Source organism: Mirounga leonina, unplaced genomic scaffold (assembly GCF_011800145.1).
Source record: "Mirounga leonina isolate KUSES-001 unplaced genomic scaffold, KU_Mleo_1.0 Mir_176, whole genome shotgun sequence".
Lineage (NCBI taxonomy): Eukaryota > Metazoa > Chordata > Mammalia > Carnivora > Phocidae > Mirounga > Mirounga leonina.
Genome location: NW_023270454.1, coordinates 42,640,531 through 42,661,174, shown reverse-complemented (window position 1 = coordinate 42,661,174; position 20,644 = coordinate 42,640,531). Strand labels below are relative to the sequence as shown.

The 20,644-nt window shown below is 36.8% G+C and overlaps 1 protein-coding gene across 7 annotated transcripts in view; it reads left to right on the top strand.

The window, feature by feature from the left end:
- IL15 (interleukin 15) overlaps window positions 1–20,644 on the top strand; it is a 78,257-nt gene that overhangs the window by 30,794 nt on the left and 26,819 nt on the right. The window contains exons 1-2 of one of the 7 annotated variants that reach the window (XM_035023017.1): window positions 4,068–6,282; window positions 9,684–9,800. The exons of 3 other annotated variants lie outside the window; for them this stretch is intronic. The gene's annotated coding sequence lies outside the window, so the exon portion shown is untranslated. Of the gene's footprint in view, window positions 1–4,067; window positions 6,283–9,683; window positions 9,801–12,988; window positions 14,150–20,644 lie in introns of those variants that run through there. 3 more of the 7 variants (XM_035023011.1, XM_035023012.1, XM_035023015.1) reach the window with 3 other exon arrangements.

The following is a 20,644-nucleotide window of genomic DNA, read 5'->3' as shown; positions in this document are numbered from 1 at the left end:
CGTATGTTACAGTTGTATCTCTTGTAAACAACATGTAGCTGTGTTTTACATTTTTGTTTTTAATTCCACCCGACAATCTCAGTCTGTTTTCATTTAATTTAATTACTGATATAGTTGTGCTTATATCTACCATCCAACTATGGTTTTCTATATGACCCATCTCTTTATGTAGCTTTTTCTTCCTTTTTTGCTTTTGTGTGCGTTAATCAACTTTTTATTATCCCCTTTTCCTCTACTAATTTGTTAATTCATATTATTTTACTCTTATGTGTTACCTTAAATATTATAACATGCATCTTTTATTTATTTATTTTTATTTATTTATTTTTTAAGATTTTATTTATTTATTTGACAGAGAGAGAAATAGCGAGAGCAGGAACACAAGCAGGGGGAATGGGAGAGGGAGAAGCAGGACCCCGCCGAGCAGGGAGCCCGATGCGGGACTCGATCCCAGGACCCTGGGATCATGACCTGAGCCGAAGGCAGATGCTTAACGACTGAGCCACCCAGGCGCCCTAACATGCATCTTTTTAAAGTTGATACTCTGGATATTAGTTGTTATCTAGATATTATGATATTCATCATTTGTATATTATATTCTATCTGGTGATTTTTTTAAGAAGAGATGGTTTCAGGTGATTTAACCCCTTTCAGAGTAATACAAACTTTAAATTATTTTCATGAGGTCATAATATCATTGACCACCTAAGCTTGGTCAAAATTTCACAAGAAGAAAACTATCCATGATTTCATTTATGAATATCAATGCAAAACTCTTCAGGAAATTATCAGGAGAAAGAATCCAGCAACTCGTTCAAGGAGTAATATATCATGATGAAGTAGAGTTCATTCCAGGAATGAAAAATTATGAACTCCATTAAAAAGAATTCATCATATTAATTGATCTAAGGGGAAAATTATATGTTAATCTCTATAGATGTTGAGTGTTCATTTGACAAAATTCAACAGCCATTCTGGATTTTTTTTTTTTTTTAAGAGACAATAAAGTAAGAGTTAAGCATTTTGTAACCATAACAAACTATTTATGCATTCACACGTACATACACACACCAACTCAGCCCAAAGACAGTATAATAATTAATGGCAAAATGCTAGAGGCACTTCTGTTATTTCTGCCAAAAGACAAAAAAGATAAGGGTGCATAGCTCTCACACCTACTAGTGATGCTTTACCAGAGTTGTTAGTCAACAAAACCAGACAAGAGAAACTGTTATTGTAGATGACTTAATACTTAGAAAACCCAAAAGAATGTAACTGAAAAGATTTCTAACTATGATTCAATTCTAACGTCTAAAAGAGAGAGAGGAAAAAAAAGACAAATCTGACTCATTAAATCCTTTGGTTTGGCAACAAAACAAAAAAGCGGCTACTCTGGAGAAATTCTAAAGAAGAATGATAAACTGGGAAAAAGTATTTACCTCTGAAATCACCAAGAGTTTTCTTTTCTTTTCTTTTCTTTTTAAGATTTTGTTTATTTAATTTGAAAGAGAGAGACAGAGCACAAACAGAGGGAATCACAGAGGGAGAAGCAGACTCCTTGCTGAGCTGGGAGCCAGACATGAGGGTTTGATCCCAGGACCCCGAGATCATGACCTGAGCCGAAGGCAGACTATTAACTATCTGAGCCACCCAGGCGCCACACCAAGAGTTTTCTAATATATTTTAGAAATCATGGGGTTGGGGAAAAGTAAAAAGCAGTAGAACAATGGCTAAAGATTATGAATAGGTAGTTTGCATAACAAAAAATGCAAACAGTCTTTTCATTCATAAAAATTCAACCTCCTGCAAAATGCTAGCGTTTTTTAAATTTTATTTATGGAATGTGGGAATGTAAGTGTATATTCTCAATTTGCTTGCATTTCATCAGAAAACTGTCAAGGATTCACAGGAGCTAATAAAAATGGTTATTTAAATAAAGAGAAGAGGGTGGAGGGAATACAGGGTGGACAGGGAAAAGAATCAGGGTGTGATTTCTAAATGAATACCTTTTCATATTGTTTTGTTTCTCAACCATGTTAATATATTACCTTTACAGAAAAAATACAATAAAATATAATTTTTTGCAAATTTGTTAAGTGAGAAATTTTATCTCATTTTATCTTGCATTCTTGATTACTGTAGACACTGAATTCCTTAAAGTGTTCATTTGTTGTCTGTATTTTCACTCTTTGTACTTATCTGTTCGAGTTTCTCATATTTAGAGATGTTTTTTCTTACCAAATTTTATAATCTTTTAATATATAAGGAACATTTAAAATTTTTAGTTCCACATTTTAGTCTGTTTATCCTATTATTTTATTCATTATACATTAAATCTATCAATCTTATTTTGTTGAATTTTTTTAAAATTGCCTTAAGCCCATCCAGAAATTAGATGCTAACTTACATACTTTTTTCTAGATGTCTTTTTTTAAAAGCTGGAATTTGTCATATGAAGTGAGAGGAGAATATAATTTTTCTCAACAGCTAACCAATAGCTTCACAGAATCTTTGTTAAATAGTAACCATTCTCTTACCTGCTGATTCAAGATTCTTTCATAGAAAAAAAAAAGATTCTTTCATAGAGACATCTATCAATACGTCAGTCACTTATTTTCATTTTGTGGTAAATTTTGACATCTACTAAGACTGGTTTTGTTTTTTTAAATTACCTTTCTATTTCAAACTTATTTTCACCAGTGGACTTTTTCACGTGAACTTAAAAATCATAGTGTCAATTTCACTTCCTGATACTTCCAATTTCATTTTTTATGAAGTAATTTGGAAAAAAATTATACCTCTGTAATATACAGTGTTACCATTCAGGGATAAAATATGCTTCTCAAATCATTTTATTGTCTTTTTTGCTTTTCAATCTAGTGTTACTGATTTTTTATATCGTTCTAGTATATTCCTTATCATATTCATTCCTAAGTATTGTATAATTTTGTCAGTAATGTGAATTAGATAATTTCCTCTACATATTGCTAAGATACAGAATGATGAACATGAAAATAAGTGGTTATTTAATTTTTATTTTTCATTTATTTTGTTACAAACTATCTCATAGAACTTGCTATTTTAGTTCATATGATGTCTCAGGTAATTTGCTTAACTTTGTTAGTTAAATAATTATAAAATCAAAAAAATTGTAGAATCTACAAGTAATGGTTTTATGTTTTTTTTTTAAATATTTCTTTTTTTTTTAAAGATTTATTTATTCATTTGAGAGAGCGAGAATGAGAGAGAGAGCGAGTACATGAGAGGGGGGAGGGTCAGAGGGAGAAGCAGACTCCCTGCCTGAGCAGGGAGCCCGATGCGGGACTTGATCCAGGGACTCCAGGATCATGACCTGAGCCGAAGGCAGTCACCCAACCAACTGAGCCACCCAGGCGCCCCTGGTTTTATGTTTTTGAATAGTTATAATTGTATATTTTTACGCCTTGTTTTTATTAATCAGAAATTCCAGGGGCGCCTGGGTGGCTCAGTTGGTTAAGCGTCTGCCTTCAGCTTAGGTCATGATCCCAGTGTCCTGGGATCGCGTTCTGCATCTGGCTCCTTGTTCAGCAAGGAGTCTGCTTCTCCCTCTCCCTCTGTGCTTTCTCTCCCTCTCTTGCTCTCTCTCAGGTAACTAAATAAAATCTTAAAAAAAAAAAAAAAAAAAGAAATTCCAGGAATTTCTTCCAGATGCCAAAGAATAGCCACCAGAGTATCCATTCTTATTCTTGAATACCATGGGGATACTTAGAGTGATTTGCTAGTAGGTTTGAAGTTGGAATTAGTTTAAGGAAGATTTGATTGTATTAAGAAATTATTATTCTATTCCTATTATTAAGAATTTATTATTATTTTTTTAAAAATGTGTCGTGAATTTTGCCAAAGGTATTTTTATGTCAAGACTGGTGCAGTGTTGAAGAGATTGGACTGACTGCAATTTTTTTTTTTTAAAGATTTTATTTATTTTTTAGAGAGCGAGAGAGAAACAGCATGAGAGGGGCAAGGGTCAGAGGGAGAAGCAGGCTCCCCGCTGAGCAGGGAGCCCGATGCGGGACTCGATCCCAGGACCCTGGGATCATGACCTGAGCTGGAGGCAGATGCTTAACCATCTGAGCCACCCAGGCGCCCTGGACTGACTGCAGTTTGAAGCCCGGCTCTACCACTTAGCAGCATTGCATCACAACCACAGCTAGCTGCTTACACTCTGCTCTCAGTTTCATCATTTATGAAATGCAGATAGCAATCATAGCTACCTCATAGGCATTCTATAAATGGCACATGAACTGAAGCCTGTAATGTGTTTGGCATTGCCCTTGGAATATAGTTGGCACTCAGTAAGCGATGCCATCTGTTGAGATGATGGTATGATCTTTCTATGGGATAACTTAAGATGAAAGAATTCGGGCAAAGCGAGTCTGACTGGAATCTTAGATTGCATGGCCCATCTTAGTAAGAGCACACATCCGTCCACCCTGTGTTTGAGCATCTGTGGTTTAATTCTTATCCTTTTTTTCCACTCTCAGTATGCTCTCACCTTAAAAAAAAAAATGTGTCCTTGCTTTGTCCAGTCAGCAGTATTAAGAAACAAGTTTGTCTTCTACTTTTCAGGGCTCTGTTTATTCAGTTATCAGGAGGAAGGGTAGTGTTGAATCAAATACTAATTTTTCAAACATTTTTTTTTTCTTCTAGTTCTCTTATAGTGGGTGATATTGGGAAAGGTCTTTATTTTTGTCTTGGTATTGTATGCACATAATATTTAGGAAGTTGTCAAAGCACCCTGAGGGTTAACCATGTATACATATATACCGAGGGTTAGTCATGTATGTACGTAAGCATGAACCTCACTTCCATCATCTACTTAAGTAAGCTTACTTAACTCTCTATCTAAATTTTAATTTTCTGATGCAATAGGTTATTTAGATATTCTACGGAAAAAGCTAATCTGAGGTTAACATTTCTTTTTGGGACATTAGGCTTTGTCTACCTCACTGTTACCAGTAAAGCTCACTTTACAGAAATGGATTTGTGCATTAAAAAAGTATACATGATGTATGATTATCTTTTCTCAATATGTATTTTACAATTGTGGTTAAACCACTTTAATTTTATTAATATTCATTGAATGATTGATTCTGTGATAGAGATAATACTTAGTGCCACATATGCTGGAAGGTATATGCATATCCTTGCTGAGAGAGATTTTCTTTAAAATGGAATTCCTTTGGAAAGATGCTGCAGATCCTCTGAGCCTCAGTCTACCCTCCTGGGCCATGCTTTTAAGCCATCTCTGTTCCACTGGGGTCAGCTTCCTTTATGCCACCTCCCCACTGCCTTTCCCGTGCACACTGCTGGCTCTTTCTCAGTCATCTTCTGTGTTCTCTTGTGGGTTTAGGCAGAAATTTCTGACTTCCTTCCAGAGAGGAGGCTTTGTTGTGTTCTCAGTCTTTTTCTCTGCCTACCTAATCCTCACCTTTGTTTTTCTATCACATTTCACTGCCTCTAGAATGGGGCTACCCGTCACATTGGTATCCATTAGGAATTTCAAAGCAGAGAGGCAGGACCAAACCTTCCCCCAGGTGTACTCGCCACTCACTTTCCCAAAGATATCAACCCCTGGAGGGAGAATTGACTGCACACATGTCTTCTTCTACCTGTTTCTCTTAGCCTTCTTACCCTCCTCGCTGAAACATCTACTTGCATCACATCTTTCTGATCCCAAGGGTAACCTGTTGTCTAGTGTTTATACACAGATCGTATTTTTACTCTCTACTGTGGAAGAAGCTCTGTCTAGACCAAGTTACATTTTCAAGGTAGGAGCCTCTGGAAAGCTATGTGGTAGGGATCTTCCAAACAGGAGTAAACACTGGTTTAATTGAGAAGAGCGTAGTATGGTGGTAAAAACATGGATGCAAGCCAGGCTGCCTAATACCTGCTGCCACGTATTAGCTGTGTAACTTTGGGCAAATTATGTAATTTCTCCGTTCCTCAGATTTCTCATCTTTACAATGATGATAATAGCATTACCTTCCTTATAAAGTTGCCATAATAAAAAAGTTAATTAAAAATATATGCATAGCTTGGAACAGTAACTGATAAGTAGTACTTGATTATTTGTTAGCAATTATTCTTTTAATATTATTAATCATAGTAAAAAATTATCCTTCTTTTAGATATTTGAAGGCATGGAACATAAGTAGAATGTGGTAAAGTGATTGACTAACTGGAGGGAAATAAGAAACTTGCTATTGGCAACTAAATGGAAAATTTGGAAATGCACGTGCCTGAGTAAGTAGGACTTTGAAGGTGTCATAGTATGTATGTATGTATGTATTTATTTATTGAAAGTGCCATAGTATTTAGACATACAATAGTAAGCAGTAGGAAGACTTGATAAAATTTGGGTGACAGTAATGTTGTTGTTATAAATGAACCCATACAGAATACAAAGAGTAGAATCAAAGAGTGAGAGAAAGATTGTAGTTAAGACAGTTCAGCCTTAAGGACACACAAGCTCAGATTAAGTTGTTGGAAATAGCAGCAGGGATCCAGGAGGACATAGAGATGTGGCTGACTGGGGTCACAGAGGGGCTCTGGCCAGTGTTGAATTGGAGAGAAATGGAGAGTTGTCAGGAGAGGGTATAGTCTAGGGAGAATTTTTTTTGACCAAAGTAAGCGTATAGAAAGAATTTAATAAAACAATTTGAGTTCTTTAATTCTATCCAAATTAACCAGAATCAATGGCACAATTTAAAGAAGCCTCTTAAGTTAGCCAAAATTAATGAGTCCATTTAGTCCCTCGATTCAAGTAGATTACTACAGAGTGAGTACATTTTCCTAACTGACTTTTATTGATTGTAAATTTAGCCAAGGCATTTTGCATTTTACCACAGATTTCTAAAGAGATTCAATCTTTTCCTATTAAAACCTAGAAATTATTTTGTTTTATTTAGGGTGATGTTTTATTTCAGATAAACTTTTGAAATCCACAAAGAATATTAAAATGCAGAGTTGAGATTAGAAGGAATAGTTTTAGATAGACTTAATATTACATTCAGTTTCAATTTCTCAATTTTAAGAGAAACATTGAGAAATAGAATTTGACTTAGGAGAGGACAACCAAGAATATAAAATATCTAGGTACTAATTCAAGTGAAAAAATAGCCAACAACGAGCATGGAAAAGTAAGACCTTGGAGGGGCTGGGTGTGGGGGTGGGCTACATGTATATCATTTTTCTTAAATATTTAAAATAGCAGAGGAGGCACCAATTGATTCATTCATCCATTCATCCCATCTATCTATCCATGCATTCATCCATCCGACCTTTGAAAAATACCCTTCTTTATTTTGGTCACCATGCATGTGCTTGAGATACAAAGGTGCATTAGATAAGCCCTACCTGAAGAAAGTCACAGACTAATGGGGAGACTCAGTTTTGTGGACACACTTACTAACTGGGTAAACTAATCAGCCTTTGTTTCCTCCTCTTTAAATCTGGATAGTAAGAATAACTAGCTCATAGGTTATGTTAGGGAAAAAGGAGTTTGTGAAAAGTACTTCAGAGTGCTATGGAAGGTTAGATGATTTCATGTCAGAGTCTGAGGGATATATTGAAAAGGAATTACAAACTCCTATTTTCTAAATCTTGTGATTGAAAAATTTATATATAGTGACCCAGTTATCTGTTGCTATATGACAAAACATCCAAACTTAGTGCCTTAAAGCCACCACACTTTATTATTTCTCATGATCCTGTCTGTTGGCTGGTCAACTTTTCTGCTGGTCTTGTCTGGTCTTATCCAAGGTCTCCTCATTCACATGTCTGGGAACTTGGGACTGGCTCTGCTCTGAGTTTTTCTCTCCACGTAGTTTCTTCATTAGAGGTTTCCCTGGATTTTCTTTCATGGCAGCGGAAGCATTCCAAGATGGAGAAAACACAGTGGCAAGGCCTCCTAGAACCTAGCCTTGGAGATTGCTCATTGTTTCTGTCACATCCTCTCAGTCATAGCAAGTTCTAGGGACAGGGCCAGTCCAGATTAGTGGGAGGAGAAATAGACTCCACCTCTCGATGGGAGGAGTGGTAAAGTGACATTGTATAAGGGCCCAGGGATGACAAGGATTGTTGTGGCCATCTTCATAACAGGGTGGGTTTTCATTTCACATCTGATAAAATGTAACTATTTTTCTATATACAAGGGCTAACAGTTGTATATTTTTTTCTGTACTTCAGTAATCATTACTAGCACATAATAATATGAGGTAAGATATGGTTTAAGTTCTGTACAGCTCATTGTAATTGTTTATAATTAAAGAAAAATTGTAGCTACTTGTAACGAATGTGTTGAATGAAGGATCTGTTTGTATCTATGAGGAAATCTACTAGCTTGAGAGTTTTAAAGTCTTGTTAGTTGATCATTATACTATCTAGAGTGGTTTAGCAATAGGAAGTAAATTCTTAATGGCTGTCACTTTTATTCCTTGATGACAAAAATATAAATATATTTTAATTCAGTTTTTTTTTTTTCTCTCTCTCTCTCTCAGGGTATAACCAAGGCTTAAAGAGCATAGAATAGGGATGGGGAGTGATTTTAGTTTTGTGTTTGTTGTTCTAATCTAGTAGTTTCAATGTCATTTCAATTGGTTAGAGTTTCCTTACTTTCTAAGTGACTTCACAGCAAAATATTTTGTTGCATATATCTTTGTTGTTTTATAGTCTCAGTGACTTTATAATTTATATACTACAGTATCTTGTGGGTATGTATGACAAAACGGAAACACAAACTTGCCCATTTTACTAAAAACAAGGGTTTTCAAACATTTGGGAGTAGCAAGAATTTTCCATTGAAAAATATTCACAGGATCTAGATTGAACAGTAGATTTCATACATAAGAGCAAACTTCATACATAAAATCAGGGAGGGCTCCTAACCACTTCTAGCTTGGCAATGCCCAATTTAAAAACACACAAAACCAGTAATAACAAAGTAAAAGTATTCCAGTTTATAGACAAGTATATATGTTGAGTATAGCCTTAGTTTTAGGGAATGTCTTCATTTTCTTGAAAACACAACTCAAGTTTCTTATCTTCTAGCTTTTAGATATGTGGCCCCCTCCACTTGGAACTCTCCCATCCTCTTTTCACTTAAGGAATGTCTGCTTGCCCTGGAGGTCCCAGCTTCCATGTTACTTCCTTCAGAAAGTTTTTTTCAGGCTAGACACCTCTCTTGAGTGTTTTCATAGTGTCGTCCTCTAGTAATTCCCACTATTATGTAATAGCTGTGGGTTTGTCTTCCTCACTGAGCAGTGAGCTCAACAAGGACAGGTATGACATTGACCTGGATCACCGCCGTATCTTCACTTCATAGCCAGCACTTAGAGCATTGCAGTGGGCGATTGATATTTGTTGAATGGATTAATTTGGGGTAGACTGATAAAATTTCCTTCTTTACGTATTTTTCATCCAATTACAAATACATTCAGCCCAACTATTCACATTCACATGGTCTCTCGTTGAAGGGTAGCTTTATGTGAACCAGGATATGATTTTATTTGATTGACTTTGTATTTTTTGGCAATTCCCTTAGCACATTGCTCTGGGAATTATGGTCACCCAAATCAAATACCTCAACTTCGCCTTACCTCCTCACCATATTTCCTGTGTTGATGATCTTTCTTTGCTTCCAACAGCTTTCTACAGCTTCCTTGCACTCTTTGGATGGATAATAACCTCCTGGTACCACTGTCCTCAGAGCTCGCCACTATTAGATGGCAGTTCAAAGAACTGCCTCTTATGACACATAAGAGGTAATGTGTTTATTTCTTCTCACAATGTGTTTCCACTCACATTCTGTAATTTGCTGCCTTTCCCTAACTTTTGTCCATTTGCCTAACATACAAAACATCCTGTCATCCTGAAAATAGCCTCATGAATTCACTCTCTTTTCAGTTTTATTATGTGGTTTATCTCTCTCAGAACAAACACTCTGGTTTCTCACTCCATTCCAAATATTCCAGCATAATTAACTATCTGTCCTTCTCTCTCAACACACATTTGTACTTCGGTAACTGCACATTATTTGGAGCAGTTCAACAAGTCAGCAAACTGAACATTAACAAAGCACTTGATCTTTCTGTTTGGGTGCCAAAATTTAAAATGTTTCACTAAAGTTGATACTAGATTTGTGCAGGTTTCCGGTAATTCTTCAGGTGCTCTTTATTGTAGTAGAGAGCCACAACCTAGAGCTCTTGGGACCTTTGCTTACTGATTAGGATGCACATCCTTTTTGTTGTGGTTACTTTATGATCACTTGAAGTGTAGCAAGTATAGGATGCACATACAAATGAACAAGACTGCTTTTCACATGTGCTTTGTAGAATCATCGGATTGTTTTATCGTGCTATCTCGTATAAAATGTTCATTTTAATTTCACAGACCTGTAAATCTGTTCCGTGTATAGGGGAACAAAGGCAGAAGTATTACCCAAACAAGTTTGCAGAGGATCTCAGAAAGGTTGACTTAGAAAATGTGTCAGAAATCTCTGAAGTGTCATAAAATGAAGTATTTAAAGGCACAGTAATTGCGTCTTGAATTCTTACTGCATGTTAAATACTGTACCAGGCACATGATGTGTCTTCTCATTACAACCATTAATGATTTGTCTTTTATGTTTTTCAGAAGCTCTGGAAGTTAAATAAATTTCCTTATATATTAGTTTTCTATGCTTTATAGCAAATCTTTACGAACTTAGTGACTTAAAATTACACCCGTTAACTATATCACAGTTTTGGAGATTAGAAGTCAGACAGGCTCAATTAGATATTCTACTCAGGGTCTCAAGGTAGAAATTAAGGTTTCTGCCAGGCTGGGCTATTATACGGAGGCTCTGGAAAGAATCCATGCCAAACTCATTCAGCTTGTTGGCAGAACTTAGTTCTTTGTGGTTGTAGGAGTGAGGTCCTTATTTTCTTGCTGGCTATCAGGAAGTCATACACCACTCCCAGAGGCCACCAGGATTGCTGCTTACAATGGCTCCCTCAAAGGCATGTGTAGTCCTTCTTATGATCTGAGCCTCCCTGGCTTCTGCTTCTGCCACCACACAGAAAAAAATTCTCTGCTTTTAAAGCCTCGTGTGATTAGCTTAGCGACCTCCTCCCCACCCCCTTCAATAATTTCTCTATTAAGGTCAGCTGTGCCTATATAACATAACACAGCCCCAGGGGCGATCCTTCATCATATACACATTTAGGGTGGGATTTTGGGGGTGGGATGGGGTGTATAATTCTTCTTGCCACGTCCTATTACTCAAAACAGTAATTGACAGATCTAGAGGTCAAGCCGGGGGTTTGGTTGAATGATAGACCTTTGTCCCCGTATCACATTGATCAGAGGGTTGGATGTTATCCGTGGGCATTATGGAGACCACTTACTGCTATATAGTCAGACTGTGTTGGTGCCCCATGGTGCTATAAAAGGTACCACCTCACGGCGTTTCAACACGAGCTTTCCATGCACACCGGTCCTGTAAAATAGGAGATCCAGCTGGTCAAGAATCACGTACATTAGGTTTTGTTATGCTGTCCATATTTCTGTGATTTGCACTAATGTTGGTTTAGTCTGCCCTGTTTGATTTCAAGCTTTGGTTTCTCCTTTGTACCCTGTCTCCCCCCTGCTTATCTTATAAACACACTTTAAAGAGTTGGTTAACCAAGAGTCATGCTCATTTCCATTTCTTCCGGAAGTCTGAGTGCATAGTTTTTCTTTTTATTTATATGCTTTTAAGAAGCAATTGAGTTGAGTGACTATAATTCCTATAGCAGTGTGCTAAAGATCGCTGCAAACTGCCGAAGACATAAAGTCAATTAAGAAAAATCCCATTCTCAAATAAAGCTACCATTGACTGGAGACCACATGGATTTTTATGAAGCAGAATATTTGAAGTGGTGCACACTACGAAAAAGGAAAACAGATAAGTTTTCCTTTTAAATAATATAAACATAAACAATTTTAAATAACATAAACAATTATATGGCATATATTTCTTAGGCTGTTGAGGACAACTTTTTTTCAGAGAATCATTGATTTCTTTATTGGCAGCTTTGAATCTTCTTTTTTTCCCCCTCATTAAGACGATAATAGGCATCTGCTTTTTTCCCCATGATTTAACCAGGTCAAACAGCCTCTTAGACTATAACCTGCTCAATTGTATTGGGAACAGTGTAGTTTGTGTGTGAAACAAAGTCCAGTCCTGGTTTTTCTCAATAACTACATATAAGTCACTAGACATCTCTGAACTTTATAGTCCCCAACTATTAAATGAGCAGTTTTCTAAGTTTCTATTATTTTAAACACCTATGACGTATTTTGGTCAGTTTCTGAGTTGCTGGAGTTTTTTTTTTTTTTTTTTGTGGTTGTTTGTTTGACTGCTTAGAAATTTGTTTGCTGGATCTCATAAAGACACATGAAAAAATTTTATAGTTGAACCTTTGTGAATATTATAGTAAAATTCATTGGAATGCGTATGGAGCTTGTCATACTTAAGTTATAGGATTTGTTTTCTTTCTTCACACAAGAAAACTTTCTTGGGGTCCAACTTTTATGCACACTTTGCTCTTCTCAAATAAGTGTCCCATTTTTTTCTTGTTTCTCTTTATTTTACCAGAAATATCTTTTACTTGGCATGCTATTGGCCACAAAATATGCATAATTGTTCTTTAATGAGAAATTCCTGTTTCTGCTCTCGAGGATAAAGTACTGAATATTAAAACACAGACATCATTAATGGCAGACGATGGCCAGAGTTGTTATGTGTTGTCTTGTGAATTAAATTGAAATCCACAGTCTGTATGGTGCCAAAAGAAAATAATGACTCTTGGCCTCAGGAACAACAAAATGGGTCACTTAAAGTCTGAGAGTTACATACAACAAATGGAGATAATAGGCTTTCTGTACTAATAACCCATATAACCATATAACTAATAACCCAAAATAACAAAGTTGATTTTGCCTTTCTTTGTGAAATATGTGGTATGAAGGTCTAGGATTGCCATTCTTATGGGTTCTCCACCAAGTTGATGGCCCAGTTGTGACAAGTCAAAGCATCCAGCTGATGTTTTAAAGTGTTGAAGAAAATTAAATGAACAGTTAAATTAGAAATGGGGTCTGAGCTATATAACTTCTCTCCCTGGAAGGGAGGATATTTTGGGCAACATGCACATAGGGAATGATTTTTCTGGTAATAAAGTTTGGAAAATGGCAACCAAAACAGAACAAATGATTCATGTGTCATTTAGAGTGTAGAGAACAAAAAGAGTTTTCACTGTGTAAGAACCTACACTACTATATGTTTGCAGCGATACCTCAGTGTAAGGGAAAACAGCTGTTTGTCTGTTTTTCTTTTGGTTTTATTTTCTTTTTACACTGCCATTCCGTCAATACGTGGCTTCATAAAGCTGTAGGATTCTGATAGGAAAACTACCGAGTCCATGTGCTTTGGAAGCCAATGTGTTGATTTTCTATCTGGATAGCAATATTTTATTATAGCTGGAGGGAGAGTGTGACTCTGAGTGTTCAAGACAGGAAGCCTAATGCCACCAATACCATGTCCAGAAGTGAGCTATCTCCTGTGTTTTATGTGCTTCGTTCCACTGAATAAATATTGTATTACCATTTTTATTTTTTTGTTGTTCTTTGAATATCAGAGACTTGTCAGTTGGTTCTGTTTCTGTCGAACACTTGATGGAAAGTTTTGTTGTAAAGCTTCCTTTATGGAGATGGCTTTATGTCTTGGCTATAAAGGAAAGTCTTATAAAATGTGATCGGAAATTATCTTTATAAGTTGCTGCCCTGTGTGCCATTAAAAACTCAGAACCTGAGTGTTAGTTTTAACTCAGAGCTGTGTTTGCCCAGTGTATTTGGACGTATCCTTCATATGACCACTTTCTTCCATACAGAACTCCTCTCCCACCAGCCTTCCTTCAGGGGCTCCATAGTCTTGTTGGACCCATCCATGCTGTACATTAGACCCAAGCTTTCTGGGTGTCTTCCTTGGATATTTACACTGTCAAAGACCAAATATCATTTATGTTCAGTAATTCACCTCTTTTGTTACCCTAGGCATAGCTCCCAAGAACTGCCTCAAACCAGGGAATCCTCAGTGAGTATTAATTGAACATTTTGGGGAGATTTCTTAACTGAAATGAGCATCCTTTAATGCAAATTCTTCTATATTAAAACTTTTTCTCCACTTACATTTTGTGGCCATGTCAGCCTGTCTTTGTATTCGTATGGGCTGACATCTATGATATTCAGCTCAGCCAGTACAGACCTAAATTCTGCGACTTATTAGCGGTCCTGTGTTGCCTTCCTTAAGCGGAGCCTGAGAGACTGCCTGTTTGCCCTTCTTGTGTATTTTTCTTCTTTCCCCAAAACAGCTTTTGATTTTTGCTCTGAACTCTTACATGAGATGCACCGTGAACATGGTTTCTTTCCTTCTCTTTTTTTCGTATGAGTTGGCATGTTTAATTAACCGAAGTTAAAAAGGAAGAGAAGACATTTTTTTTTCAAAGGGACTAAAAGTCATAGTAATCTTTTGCTTTTCCTGGAAACAGGTTGCTCAGCAGCCAAAGGGAGTCCAAACTATACAGATATTTCCTGACATTTTCCCTTAAAAATAAATAAATAAAAGGGTACATGGCAGGCCAGGCAGGCGGTTTCATTGTGCTTTAATGGCCCATGGTAGCCCAGATGTTGAAATGCCCTAAGTGGGAAAAGAATTTTCTGTCATCTTCTTTTCTGCTAATGGTGTTTATTTTATGTAAATATTCAGTTCTAGCATGATAATGGGTGCCCAAGGGAATCAAAGTGAAATAACAGGATTCTTAACATATTTCTCATTCCCATATAATTTATGTTTCAGCTATTTCTACCGGAAAGTGAGAAAACATTTTTTTTTCCTAAGGCAATTACTCCGCATGGTCTTTTTATCCTATTGTAGAGCCTTCTTTTTTTTCAGATAATAACCCACAGAATCTCTTTGGGTGCTCGAGTTAAGTCATTAATTGGCTTGATAAGGGGTTATTAGTACAGAAAGCCTATTATCTCCATTTGTTGTATGTAACTCTCAGACTTTAAGTGACCCATTTTGTTGTTCCTGAGGCCAAGAGTCATTATTTTCTTTTGGCACCATACAGACTGTGGATTTCAATTTAATTCACAGACTTAGAGCTCATGTCGAAGTAGTTTCTGCTGAGAAGTGATTTTTCTAGACAATTGTTCAAAATTTTTCATGAAGAGTCAACATTAGATACATTGAATGCATGTACTCTACTATAGAGATTATTAATGCAAGACTTTGTTCTTTTAGTGTACCTTTTCTCCTTCAAAAATAGTTTTCTCTGAACTGTGGAGTTTTTTTCTGGGTGTTTGTTCAGAGTTAGCAGCAAAGGCAAGTTTAACTATTAGCTTCCCATATAAATTATTAATACATTAATATCCAGCTTTGTTCACCCTCTCCTTAAATTAAGATCCATATTTGTTGAAAGAAAATGTGAACTCTAGGAAAACTTTACTTACTGGTGATTAACTCTGGATTTTCTTTACTGAGTCTAACCTTGGAAAATATTGATAATTGAATTCCACAAATAAAATTAATTTTATCAAGTTACAGACTTTTCCCCCATAAACGTCTGTAACTGAACCAAACGAGAGTTCGTCCACTCAGTGCACAGCAAGCCAATAAAAACGGACACTGAGCTCTTGCAGTGAACAAAGATAGACTATTTTATTGGAGTGGCACCATCCAGGAAAATGGGGTGCTAATGCTCAAAAATCCCAAATTCTCTGATGCCTTGTAAGTGAGGGTTTTTAAGGGCAAAATTTGGGGCAGGGGTCTCCTGAGAAGGTGGACACTGCTGATCGGAGGCCCTGAGGGTCATGTTAGCAGATGCTACTTACTAACTTCTGGTGCCGGCTCCATCTGGTCCTTTGGAGGTCTGTTTCATCTCAAGAGACTTGGAATCTGAAAAATATCTTTGTCTGTATGTGAGAGATTTCATTAGTGCTGATTAACTCCTTGTCCTATGGGTTACTTTGGATGATGAGTAAGTATTCCTATCCCTTGAGCCTATGTGTTCCTTGGTTGGTCTGGCCATGCCATGGGGGTTGATATGACCTCTAGTTGTTCATTCTTTCATCTGAACCGACAAGATGGATGCCAGCTCCCTAGGTAGAGTCCTACAGGGGGCTATACCCCAATCATACTGTGAGTGGATTTGTAGAGAGACTGAATAATGACGAGCTTTAGTAGCCAGGTCAAAATACAGAAAGAGTATGAACACTTGATAAAGCAAATAAAAAAAAAAAAATACACTTAAGGAAGCAACAGTAACAAAGAGGACCACGGTCCAGAAGAGAGCTCCTAATAGGCATATGTGCTAAGGAGCTGGAAAATTTCATATAGGATATGAACTAATTATGACCCAACCTTGTACTTATCCAGCTAATAATTAACACATGGGCTCAGTATTAAATCAATTACAAATTCTCACTCTTGAAAAATCAAGTCTTTCCTTTCCTGTAAAAAGAATGACTGTTGATTACCAGGAATCACAAACTTATTTATTAAAGTAGAAGGACTATTTATCAGATTAGGGCAATAGTTTTTTTTTTTTTTTTAATAGATGAATAACTGGTCTGAGTGTTTATACAAGCAGATGTTAAAAAATGATATGTGACTTTTTTCTCTTCAGTTTTGCATTTAATTAATAATTACTGTCAAGGACAACTGTTAGGTAACATCACTGTCTCAGAATCTAGAAAATCAAATCAGATTCCTCAGCTTCACTTTCTAGGTCACATGTAATCCTACTCCAGCCTGACTATTCAAATGTATTTTGATGGTGAAAAACTTTCCTCTACCTTTCAAGATTCTTGTGGCTGGTCTAAGAATTAAATTGACATGAGACAGATTAACAGGAGAAAATCAAATTGAACTATGTATGTTGGGGGGCTCCATAAGAATATGAGGCCCACGGCAGTCAGGCAACTGAGGCGTATATGCCATCCAGAGCTAAGGAGAACAGGTTAGGGGTCTGGGACTTCAAAGGGAGGGAAGACAATTCACAGGAAGATGAAAAAGAGTAAATATTTTTTTTTGGGGGGGGGAATTACTGAACAGGTAGGGAGTACCTTTTATTTATTTATTTATTTATTTATTTTCTTCAAATTTTTATTTAGATTCTAGTTAACATACAGTGTAATAATGGTTTCAGGAGTAGAATTTAGTGATTCATCACTTACATATAATACCCAGTGCTCAATCATAACAAGTGCCCTTTCAGTAAACAAATATTGGCTGGGCCATGCAGAAGCACTGATTTTACTAAGTTCCTCCCTGTCTACCACCCCTAGTTCATATTATACTGTTGTTATCCATGCTGATATCTTCCTTTCCAGGGTAGGTACTCTTAATTCTTTTCGGCAGTTAGGGGTAAGGCCAAAGTTTTTCCCCGAACCTTCTGTTTCTTTTTTTTTTTCCCCAAAGATTTTATTTATTTATTTGAGAGAGAGAATGAGATAGAGAGAGCATGAGAGGGGGGAGGGTCAGAGAGAGAAGCAGACTCCCTGCCGAGCAGGGAACCCAATGCGGGGCTCGATCCTGGGACTCCAGGATCATGACCCGAGCCGAAGGCAGTTGCTTAACCAACTGAGCTACCCAGGCGCCCCTGAACATTCTGTTTCTTAAAAATAATCAACTTAAAATAATCCAGTGCCAAAGAGACACATTTTGGGGTGACAAATTTTGCTTCCCTACAATTTCCTCTGACCCCCTTTAATACTTTATATTCAGTGGAAGCTCTTGGGTTTTCTCCTAATCAGATGGTATTACTTATGCTGGGTCTATCTTAGCTGGAATATCCTCCTTCCTATTCAAATTTTGTTCACTTTTTTTTTAAGTTTGTATTTAAATTCCAGTTAGTTAACATACAGTGTAATATTAGTTTCAGGTGTACAGTATAGTCATTCAACACTGCCATACAACACCCTGTGCTTATCACAACTTACTCTTCAATACCAACCGCAATGGCCACCCCATCCAAAAGCCTTCTCCACTAGCAGTAGCATTTAGTCATTCCTTATTATTCATTTATTCATGTACTCACAATCACCTTACAGATATTTATTGAGTATTGTCTAGGTTACAAGTGCTGTCCTGTCCTAAATGTGAATTTTTATTGCACATATAGTCCTATCTAAGTGGTTATGCTGAGTTTGTACTTGAATGTTTATTTTACCTCCACTGTAAAACTGAGACCACAATGTTAATGATTGTGTCTTCTTTTTTTTTTTTTAAGATTTTTTTTTTTTTTTTGAGAGAGTGAGAAAAAGATAGCATGAGCTGGGGGGGGGGGGGGGGAGGGACAGAAGGAGAGGGAAAAGCAAATTTCCTGCTGAGCAGAGAGCCTGACATGGGGCTCGATCCCAGGACCCTGAAATCATGATCTGAGCCGAAGGCAGCCACCTAACCGACTGAGCCATCCAGGCCCATGCGCCTCCCTCCCACCCCGTTTTTGTTTTGTTTTGTTTTGTTTTTAAGAGAAATCATGAAATAGTGTAAGACATAACCAGGCAGAGAGTGATGAGTCTGGTTCTGTGTCTTCAGTTGGCTGCAGCTTAGTTCTTGGATAACTCAAATCAGTAGACATTTACTAAACTTCTACCATATTTATTGCAATATTGAGCACTATAGGAGATACACAGATAAGTGTACTGTATGCATGTATTATGGGCATGTATAAGAAAAAAATCATTTCATGAAACCAACAGTCTAGAAGAAAGATCTTTAACCTGGGATCCTGAGGCCTCTAGAGGACTGAATGTTTAATCTTAAGATGATTTTATTTAAATTTTTGGATATGTGCTTCTGTGCATTTTTCTGAGGAAAGAGTCTATAGCTTTTAGATGCTAAAGGTGTCATTGATCATTAAAAAAAAAGAGCTAAAAAGCTCATGACCTCACTATGTATAAAACAAGTACCCAATCAAAGAACAAGAGCCACCAAACAAAGCCTATGCGGAGTTTATAAAAAGGTAAAATGGTCTGTGACTGTGGTCATTTAGGGAAAGGCTTCCTGAAAGAGGTGACTCTTGAAACATATGCCACATATCTTTTTGGCCTCAGCTTCCTCATTACAAAAGAGGGTAGATTCTAGGATCTCTGCTATTCTTTCCAGATATGAAATTTTTTTTCTCAATGTGATCACCAAATACCTATCAAAATGCCAGTCACTTCATAGGTACTCAGAAAACATCTGTTAATTAGTCTTGAAATGAAACTTTAAAAATGTGTTATCCCAAATATATCCACTATCTTGAGTTGAAATTTTAAAATATTGTAACATTAGCTCCCCAACGTTACATGAATAAAAGGAAGACTTAGCTTATGTTTATACACCATTGCTCACACTCTTTCACTCGGCAGATGAGAATGTTTAATTCATTATTTCTCCTTTATTTATTTGTGGCACTTATTAATACCTTTGATTTTATTATGTTTTCTGTTGCAGCATTTTGGGTCTCCTTATTAGTCAGTATGGTTTGTGGGGGATAGGAGCTTTATAGTATCTGCCTGATATTACCCAGCACCTAGCACATTCCCTTAATCAAAAAAGGGACTTAGTAAGTATTGAATGATAATTGAAAGGCTGCATATCAAAGTGCATCAAAAGAATCTATAAATTGCTTATTTCAGTATAGCATAGAGTTGAAAGAACATGAGCTCAGGAGTGAGATGCGTTCAAATCTTGACACTGTCTTGTCCTCCGTGAGTCACTTTTGGCAAGTTCCTTGAAGTCTTTGTCCTCAACTTTCTCATCGAATGAAAGCATCTACCTCATACATTTACCTGATTAAATCAATTGAGTGCTTGGAAGAAGTGTCTAGCACATTATAAATAAGAGCGAATCCAGGTTTGTAGGGCCTCAAGCATTTACAGGGTCCGGGCCCTCTTTAATAAAAAGAGTACTAAATTATGAACACAAAATTAGTCAACCAGCACATTTTGGGGTATTTATTTAGAATGGGAAGAGCAATCACAAATTACAAATACTAAAAGAACTGAAAAATACCACAAACATCACAAAATGTTATCATTATCAGTAAAAAAACTTCCTAACTCACCTTTATATACTTTATTTCCTACAAATCTTTGTCTGTGTAGACTCAGATGTCCTCTTTTAGATGATGATGATGATGATTTTAAATATTTTTTATAGAGTAAATAGAGAGAAAATTTATTTTTTTTCTATAGCAAAGTGAGTTGGAATTTGTTTGTTATTATTGATGGCTTAGGAAGTATTCATTTACCTTGATAACACATTACTGGAAATACTGCATTTCTGATTACCCCACAGCTGCCTGCTCAGGCAGTCCTCCTTGTTTGGAGGGAAGCCTCGGAGAAATCCAGCTTTTGGGTTTCACTTGACCTGATCTGGACAGGCCAGTGCCTCCACAGCTTGGCCAGGTCCTTACTGCTTCCTCTTGACTCCCTGTCCCTACCCTGTGGGCAGGTCTTGCTGTGAGAGATGCGGGGAGGGAATGTTAAGTGGCTGAGAACTTGGGACATGGTGGCCCTGATGCATTGTATTCACATC